Here is a 9,905-nt window from a genome sequence, read left to right as displayed (position 1 = left end):
CACTGGGGGGGTGATTTCTTGCTTTCTGCCTCTCTGTCTCTCTCTCTCTGTCTTCCTGGCGAGCGCACGTGCCCTATAGCAAAAATCTCTAAAAAAAATAATAATAAAATTAAAAAAAATAAAAAAACCCATATGATCATTTCAATTGATACAGAGAAAGCATTTGATAAAATACAACATCCTTTCATGATGTTGAATTTAGCAAAATCCGCATATAAGAATCATTTCTCAATAGGATAAAAGCCATATATAAAAAGCCAATAGCGGGACCAGCAGTTAGCGTAATGGCTATGTCGCTGGACTCTCATGTAGTTGACTGCGGTTTGAGTCCTGGACTTGGTGGCTTAAAACTCAAGATCCCAAGAGGAGAATGGAGGAGAAGGGATTGCGGCGTGGCCATCCCCCTGGGGGGTGATTTCTCGCTTTCTGTCTCTCTGTCTCTCTCTGTCTGTCTTTTTGCATGCGCCCTATAGCAAAAAAAAACAAAAAACAAAAAACAAAAAAAACAAAACAAAACCTCTCCAAAAAAAAAAAAAAAGGAAAAAGAAAGGAAAGAAAAAAAAATAGCATTATACTGAATGGGGAAAGCTGAAAGGTTTTCCACTAGAAACTGGTACAAAACAAGGCTGCCCACTTTCTCCACTCCTTTACAATATAGTTCTGGAAGTCCTAACCAATTCAATCAGAAAGGAGAATAATATAAAAGGCATTCAAATAGGCAGAAAAGAGTTGAAAATACCTTTATTTGCAGATGATACAAGTATATACTTAGATGACCAATAGGTATCCTTGAAAAAACTTCTCGATTTAATAGATGATTACAGTATAGTGACAGTATACAAAATCGACATCCAAAAATCTATAGCATTTCTATATATGAACAACAAGTTGACTGAGGTAGAAATGAAGAATGGAATCCGTTTATCATAGCCTTAAAATGTATAAGATACCTAGGGATAAACAAATAAAAGAAAGTCAAAAATCTTTATAAGAAAAACTATGAAAATGTTAAAACGATATTGAAAATAACACAAAAAAGTGAAAAAAAATCCCATATTTCTGAATTGGAAGAATTAATATCAAAATGGAAATTGTACACAAATTAATCTACATATTTAATGCAATTCCAATGAAAATACCAGAGACATTCTTCACAGATCTAGAAAAGAGAATAGAATTTGGTTGGCAACATAAAAGACCTCATATTGCCAGTGTAATCTTGCACTAGAAGAGTGGAGTCAGCGGCATCTCCCTAACCCTAAAATACATTATAAAGCTGTGAAAATCAAAACATCATGGTATTGGCACAAAAAGAGGCAGGTGGACAGAAAAGAGACCCCAGAAAAAAAACCCTAAAACATAGAGCCAACTGATTTTTGACAAGGATGCCAGTCAATCTAGTGGGAAAAGGAAAACTTCGTGCTCAAATGGTGCTGGAAAAACTGGATGTCCACCTCCAGAAAAATAAAACTGGATCCCCATCTTTCACCATTAACAAAAATCAACTCAAAATGAATCAAATATTTAAACCTAATATCTCAAACTATAAAAAAAACTGGTGGAAAAGACTGGAGAATATCTGGGAGATTTATGAAGGGAAATTTCACTATTTTTGCAACCACTGCAGTGATATGCAAAGAATTCTCTGAAACTTACAATGCTCAGATGGTCAGCTACCATGAACCTAATCATCTCTAGGCAGAGGGTGAAGGTTGAGAGGCAAAACAGCAAAGTAGGGTTAATAAAAAAAGAAAGCAGGAAATAGAAATAGGGAGAGAAGGAAAAGGAAAAAGAAGGAAAGAACTAGAAAAAAAAGGAAATAAAAGTTACTTCAAAAAAATGAAATTGGGATGAAAATGGAAAACTGCACTGTGCGCTTGCAGAAAGGCCCAAAATAGGCAGAGGTGGAGATGGCTAGCAGCTTTCTGTCCTGGCTAGTGCGGGGTCTGGGAGAAGGACTCTGGCCTTCAAGAGAGATTTTTGCCATAGAGCAGGTGCAGTGACTAGAGAGACAGAGAAAGACAGAAAGCAAGAAATCCCACCAGGAGGAATGGTCATGCTGTGATGCCTTCTTCTTTATCCTCCTCTTGGGATTTTGGGCAAAAGTGCACATGTGCCCCTCATGAGTTTCAAGCTGCTGGGTCTGGGGTTTGAAGCATATTTGGCCACGTGGGAGTCCAGCACCTTAACCACTATGCCACTTCCTGACTCTCTCTCTCACACACACACACACACACACATATATTTTAATTTTTTTCAAAAAAATTATTCATTCATTTATTCTAATTTGACCAGAGCGAGACAGAGAGAGAGAGGGAGAGAAAGTGGGAAAGCAAGCCACCAGGTCCAGGATTTGAACTGTGGTCGGCCATGTGGGAGTGTCCAGCACTTTAACCACCACGCCACCTGCTGGTCCCCCCCCATATATATTTTTAATGCAAATTCTGATTTTTTACTCACATATGACTCCATAAAATTTTTTTTTGTTATGATTCCAGATTTACTGATATTTGGGAGTGCATGTAATTGTTTTTGATGGTCATTATCTAACTGGAAATAGTCTGATCATAGGTACATAGTGACCACACAGGGATGATAACTGTGAATGACCCAGATTTTCACCATTCTAGAAGCATATATGCCAGAATCCCTTTCCCTCTCCTGTTCGCTACAGCCATGGTCAGTGAGAGCCTGCCCTGAGAGAAGTCAGAGACCACAATTCAGTTTTAGCGGTCAGGACGTGCAGCCAGACACAGGAGCAGAGGAGAGGACAAGAGAGTCACCTGGTAAAAGGGGAGGACTGGAGACTCATCCCTACTCTTGCTCTCTGGACAGTCTGAGGACCACGTAGTGAGCCAGCTCATATTTTCAGTGGCAGATGTGCTCTGGCTTCAAATACCTCTTGTGTCTAGTTTTTGCATTTAGTTCTTCATTATGCTCTCAGAAATCTTAAAAGTTGTAGTTCAGATTCTTATTTCTATATTTAAAAACAAAATCCTGGGCCAGCCAAAGGTGTGATGGTTAAGGTGGTTGGATCCCACTTAGTCAATTATGCAGTCTGAGTCTCAGAATTGGTGGCTGAAAATCTCAACAGGCATGTGTGCATCAGTGTCTAAAATGCCAGGAGAAAAATGGAGGAGAAAGGATTATGGCACAGCCATCCCTCCAGCAGGGTATTTTCTGACTTTCTCCCTCTTTCTCTGTCTCTCCAGTAAATGCACATGCCCTATAGAAAAAATGAAAGAAAAAAATTAAAAATATAATTCTGTGTAAAATACATTTAGTTTCTTGGTTTACCTGATAAACCTCAACAGATGGCATATCTCAGCTTCTCGGGTATAACCACCTTCGCTCTTAATAAAAACAGGAGAGGCAATGTCATTCTGAGCTGCTGTGGCTAAAGAGAAGGAGGAAAGAGAGTGGTGGGGCAGAGGATTATTCGGAGCTCAAGCCTAGGCCAGTGACTGCAAAGCCTGGGCTGCATCTGAGAAATACCCTCAGCAGATGGAGGACCCAGGAGGAGCAGCTGGGGCAACCCAGCTCACACATCTGCCTCCCTAGGTAGTTCATGTTCACCTTGTAATACTGTGAGAGGGCACTGTAATCCTGCTGACAGTAATACATTCCAGCAGCTGCAGGCTCCAGGCTGCTGCTGGTGAGAGTGAAATCTGTCCCAGACCCACTGAACCTTGAGGAGACCCCAGAGTGCAAATTGGAAGCATGGCAGATCAGGAGCTTAGGAGCTTTCTCTGGTTTCTGCTGATACCAGGCTAATGCTCTGACTGGCCCGGTAACTGATGATGACTGTGTTTCCTAAAGATGCAGGCAGGGAGGATGGAGGCTGGGTCACCTGGATATGACACCTGGTACCTGAGAGTGGAAAGAGAAAAACAAATATCCACACAGTGAATCGTGTTATGGGAGGGCTTCTATAAAGGGCTAGTAGCACTGACCTCACCGTCCTGAGTGAATCCTGGGGTTCTCCTTACTTACCTGAGAGCCAGAGCAGCAGGAGCCCCAGGAGCTGAGTGCAACCCTCATGTTCATGCTGTGTCCTGACAGGGAAAAATTCATCTTCAGAGAGTATGTTTCTCCTGGGAGTCATATTTTCAGGAAATATATTTTTGCAACAATTGTCAAAATGCAAAATACAGCCATGGATTAGATGAAGTAATATATTTCACTGTGGTATTGGGATTCTGTTCAAGAATATCCTTCTTTGTAGGGAATGGACACTTAGGATTTTTTTTTTTTTCTCTTAAGAGAGTTTTGCTAACAAGTGTGTGTGTTTCTGGAGAGACAGAAAGACAGAAAGCAAGAAATCATCCCCCAGGGAGGATGACCACAATGCAATCCCTTCTGCCCATTTTTCTCCTGGGATTTAAGACATATACACACACACACACACACACACACACACACACACACACACACACACACAGAGTCAACCAGTGTGAGTTTCAAGCTACTGCATGCGGAACTTGAACCATGATCAGACACATGGAAGTCCAGAGCCTTAACCGCTATGCAGCCTACTGGCCCCAATACTGAAGTCTTTAGGAGTAGAGCTCTCAGGTCTTTATCATACTCTCAGATGTTTCTGGTGGGATGAATATTTGGTGCTGTACTACCACATTTCTGTGAATGTGAAACTTTCTTTTTTTAGATAATAAAGAACATTTATCCGGACTTTGCTACATATATTCAAAGTGATATTTAATGATCCTAACCCATTGTTTTTACAAATATAATGTCAGGCAGCTTACTACAGATACACAAAGATAATTCCAAGTTTCCTCAATGATTTTCACTCACAGATCTTCCTTTGTCCAAATCTACAGGTCACTTTTTGTTTTTTAGAGGTTTTTGCCATAGACCACATGCACTCACAGGAGAGTGAGAGAGACAGAGACAGAAATAGAGGTAGAGACAAAGACAGAGAGACAGAGACAGTGAGAGAGAAAGTGAAGAATCATCCCCCAGGGACCATAGCAAGGCTGTAATCCCTTCTCCATTCTCCTCCTTGGATCTTGGACATGCATGCACATGTGCCCAGTATGATTTTCAAACAACTGGGTCTGGACACAAACCTCAATGGACCATGTGCTAGTCCCTGATGTAACCACTAAGCCACTGCTGGCCCCTATAGGTCACTTTAATATCCAAGTACTGCAGGGAGTGCTCCTCAGTATTAGAGAGAGCCGTGTAATCTACAAACGTTCTGACATTTGATGGTATTTCCCACCAGGACATAATAGGCTGACTAGTGATGCTAGATTTTATCTCTTCAACAAAGTCATTGTTTCTGCTGGCATCTATAGGAGCCAATTAGGGCAACCTCGAATTCCTGGATCAGTCCAGGCACCAAGAACCTATTCTTTCCAAAAGAACAAGATCACATCTCCCAGGATATTGTGAGCTCACCCTTACCAGCATGTTCTGGAGGCTTAGGTGCAGCTGTTCTCGGGCCTGGCTGTCTGGACAGCAGATGAAGGGGGAGACTGGGGAAGTGGGGGCTCCTGCTACTAGGTGCACATTTCTGCTCTGCAACATGAATGACACTTTTCTTTTTTACTTTTTATTAGTGAGTGGGAATGGCATCTTGGATGCAAACAAAACTTGTTACTTATTTGAACTCCTATATTTCTCACCTCCCCCTTGGCCCTGGGTGTCCCAGCTCAGTTCAGCAGCAGACAATGAGGAATAGAAACATTCTGTTAACACTTGGAACCTGGGGGCTCTTGGAGGATTACTGCATGTATGACTGCTGTCCACACACTTCCTGCTCCTTGTCTGTAAGGGGCTGAATTTAAGGGGACCTTAACTACCATTGGTTTCTAGGATCCAGTTTCAGATAGATGTGGCTCTGGATGGAAATCTCACATCTTCCTGCTGGATAGCCTATCAGTCACTGGTGGGTCCCTCAAACTCTCCCCTTCACTCTACTTCTGCTGACTTCTGGTTGTATCCGTGCTTTGTGCTCGTTCTGAAGCTGATAAAGGCAGCTCTGCCTGTACCCAGGGCAGAGCTCAGGGTCTGGAAAGAGCATCTTCTAGTTCATCCTCAATCAGTGCTGACAGGAGGAGGTGTATACACACCCCAACTCGCTTAGCTTTCAAGTGGGATAAATTAGAAACATTTTTCTTATATTTCCAGATAGATTTCAACACCAATAGGACTCAGAGGTAGCTGGTTTGCTGAGCTTCTTTTTACCATCCACCTTTTCCACTCCATCTCAATTCCCTCCTTCCCTCTCTGTGTTCTTTGTACCTTGTAAATATGCTTCTTCACAAGAATCCTTGTCTTCATTAGACCCAATCTATGACAGAAGATGAATTCTTATTCTTAGAGGATATTTGTGGTCTGAATTCATGCCATTTCTTATTGGTAGACAGGAAAATTTAGGAATGGTTTAATTTACTTTTGGCAATCTTTCTAAAAGGGATTTAAATGAAAATTTATTTCTTTTGACTCCAAACAACAACAACAACAACAAAGATGAAGAAGCATTTAATAAATAGCTATGTGTCATTGCAGTCTTCCTTATAGTGGAATAAGAATCTTCTAGTCATTAAAATCCACACATTACGGTCCAACAGGTGGCATAGTGTTCAAGGCACTGGATTTCCATGTAGCTAATGGTGGTTCAAGTCCCATACTCAGGGTCTTGAGTATAGAGAATTATAGCAAGAGAACAAATACAGAGGAATGACATTAGTGGGATACTGAAATGATTTATTACCTGTTGATGATAGCATGTATAGTATTCTCAACTGGACTGGTCTAAGAACGATTTCATGTTGGGTAAATTCTTTACATAAGCCAAATGATATATAGTGATTGAATGTTTATAAAATAATGAAAATAAATAATAATAATAATAATAATCTGGAAAAAATGATGAAAAGCTATTTGATGATGATGATGTGGATAATAATGTTTTTGTCTTGACTGATATGCATGGTAATCATGCTGGAAAAAGAAATGTAATACACTGTAAAGATATATGTGATTCAATGTAACAAAAAATGATTATTATAATAAAGCCAAATATTTTTAAAAAAGAGAAAGAAATTTAAGCTGGACAAATGTGTATGGGTACCTGAGACCCTGAGAGGAGAATAAAGGAGAAGGGACTGTGTAACGACCATCCCTCCTGAGGAGTTATTTCTTGTATTCTGCCTCTCTCTGTTTCCAGTAAGTGCTATAGTGAAAATCTCCCTTTTCTCAACCCTCTGATAAAAAGCTCCACAGATTAGAGTGCTCCAAATTTTGGTTATCTTCCAAGTGTCTTGGCTTCATAGCTATGCCTTGTGATTTTTTTTTAACTGCCAGAGAGTGAGTGCACTTGCCAGAGTGAGACAGACAGAAAGGAAGAGAGGGAGAGGATACCACCTTCCTTCCACCCTGCACGGGGCATGGTTATACTGCAATTCTTTCTCCTCTGTCTTTCCATTTTGTTGTATTTTGGGACATTCATGCACATGTGCTGGCATGTACTTCAGGCTGCCAGGGCTGGGATTCAAACCATGGCTGGTCATTAGAGATTTAGCTCCTTTACCACTAGACTACAGGTGTCTTGTGTTTTCATTTCATTTTATTTTGTTTTTAATACAACTGTAAGGAAAATTTTACTGGAGATGATAAGAGTGAAGAAGGAATGATTAATGCCTCTGACCCAAAAGATAACCATGTCCTAATCTCTGAATCATATGACTGTTACCTTACACGTTAAAAGGAACTTGGCAGATATGAACAATTTAGGACTTTGAGATCTGGAGATTATTCTGAATTATCTAGGTCAGGCCAACATAACAAGAGTCCTTACAATAGAGTCAGAGAGATGTGACAATAGAAAAAGATGCTGGAGTGATAGGAGGAGGAGAAATGAGGCAAAGACTGTGGAAGCATTTAGCTCTAGAACACAGGAGTCAGCTCTCACAGCATGTGATAAAGTCCCTCAATACCTTAAAGACTCTGTAGCTTCAGCCATCATGGGTGGTGAGTGTAAACCCTGACCCAATAGGATGCACCAGTGCCTTCTATTATTAACCTTTTTACACACTGAACAATATGTTGGTGGAGGATGACTGAGTTAAGAAATTGTCCAAGGTATTGAAATGACTATATTTTTTATTATATTTTTTTCTTAATTAAGTTCAAAATGTCTTTTGAAATGTTTTGAAAGATTCATAGAAGAATCCACTTTGTTGGGAGTATCTTATCTCTAGAGATGAGAGAAATCTCTAAAATATAAATGTGATTTACATCACCTCTATAATATAGGACTGCAGATCCTAGTCTTTTTGGTACCAGAGACCAGTTTTGTGAAGACAGTTCTTCCATGGACCAAGGTAGGTGGGGAAGGGAATGGTTTGAGGATGATTCAATCACATGATATTAATTATGCACTTTATTGTCATCTTATTATTACATTGAACTCTACAATGAAATAGTGATACAACACCCCATAATGCAGAATCAGTGGTAGCCTGAGGTTTTCTTTTTTTTTTCTGAAACCAAGCAGTTTTCTCTTCTGAGGACGTTTGTGAGAATCTAATACTGCTGCTGATCTGACAGGAAGCATAGCTTGGGTAGTACCAAGTAGTTTCTTCTGAGGACGTTTGTGAGAATCTAATACTGCTGCTGATCTGACAGGAAGAATAGCTTGGGTGGTATGCAAACAAGGGGGAAAGGCTGTAAATACAATTGAAACTTTGCTTGCTCTCCACTCACCTCCTGCTGTGTGACCTGGCTCCTATTAGGCTACAGATAGGTTAGATTCCAAACCCCACCATCTCCACAAATTGAGAACCTCTAATTTAGGACTCAGAAATCAAGCAATTGCTTGATTTCTAAGTACTTAGTCTTAACTACTTGCTGAGGCTATCAGGAGGTTCTACTCTCCCATTTATTTTTTGCATCTATCCCATCTAGTGTAAGTTGCCTGAGTTCAAGGAGCTCTCTTCCTAAAAGACTGTTGTGATGAAGGAGTCCAGGGGGACCTCAGAAAGTTCCATACAAACACACATTGGTTTGTCAATCCTTAGTTAACTGACTGCCTGTGCGGGCTTCAGCCACTAGTTAACATGACATCTGATTAGAGCAGAAGACAGATTGAGTTCCTCCTGCTTTGTAAGAATAGGACGTGGAATTACCAGTCTGCTGACCTCTATCTGGCTTCATGGTGACCTCAGTCCTATCTTCTGGCATGATCTCTGGAAATGGAGCAGCAACACTGTCCCACTTAGTCAGCCTTAGGCTCTATGGGACTAGAGCCCCCTCTATCATGACTCTACTGCTTGAAACTGCAGGTGGACTGAGCCTTCCAGTCCTGGGAGGGCCCTGGAGAGGAGCACTGATTCTGGGACTCAGAAATACAAATCGACTTCCAGGGAAACTCTGCTTACTTAACCCTGGAATGTGGGTCTCAATTCCAGGGTTAAGTAAGAGTATTTTCCCTTTTTCTTAGGTCCAGAGCAGCATGTTCTATGACTCTGAGATGAGCTTTCTTGCCCAGTTCCTCTGCCTCTTGTTGTTGGGCTTTCAAGCTAAGCATATTTCCCACTGCAGATCATGAGCAGGCTCTTTAGACAGACAGATAACTTGCTCAGCCTTATTCAGGAAATTACAATATAGTATGTAGAGCTGTTTTTCTTTAACTCTTCTCAGAAAGCAGAGACATAGAGCCCATGGCAAACAACAGGGCAGAGGCTCAAGCAGCCTAAAAATGTCCTGATATGAGTTCCAAAGAATGCTCTGTTCATGCTTCGACTGCATGTCCACCTTCTAGTGGCCTCAGTGGCCTTCTTTTGAGCTATGAAGGAGGGGCCCATACAGCAGGCCCTCCGGGTTGTGACATTCTACACTTTTGTCCTCTGTGCCTAAGGATACATCAGCAAAAT

At 41.0% G+C, this 9,905-nt stretch overlaps 1 pseudogene; it reads right to left on the bottom strand.

The window, feature by feature from the left end:
• Positions 1 to 3,435: 3,435 nt before the first annotated feature.
• Positions 3,436 to 9,213, bottom strand: LOC102497591 (immunoglobulin kappa variable 1-39-like; annotated as a pseudogene).
• Positions 9,214 to 9,905: the final 692 nt, after the last annotated feature.

The sequence above is a fragment of the Tupaia chinensis genome, unplaced genomic scaffold (genome assembly GCF_000334495.1).
Source record: "Tupaia chinensis unplaced genomic scaffold, TupChi_1.0 Scaffold000511_1, whole genome shotgun sequence".
NCBI classification, from domain to species: Eukaryota; Metazoa; Chordata; class Mammalia; order Scandentia; family Tupaiidae; genus Tupaia; species Tupaia belangeri.
This window is presented reverse-complemented; position numbering and strand designations above follow the sequence as displayed.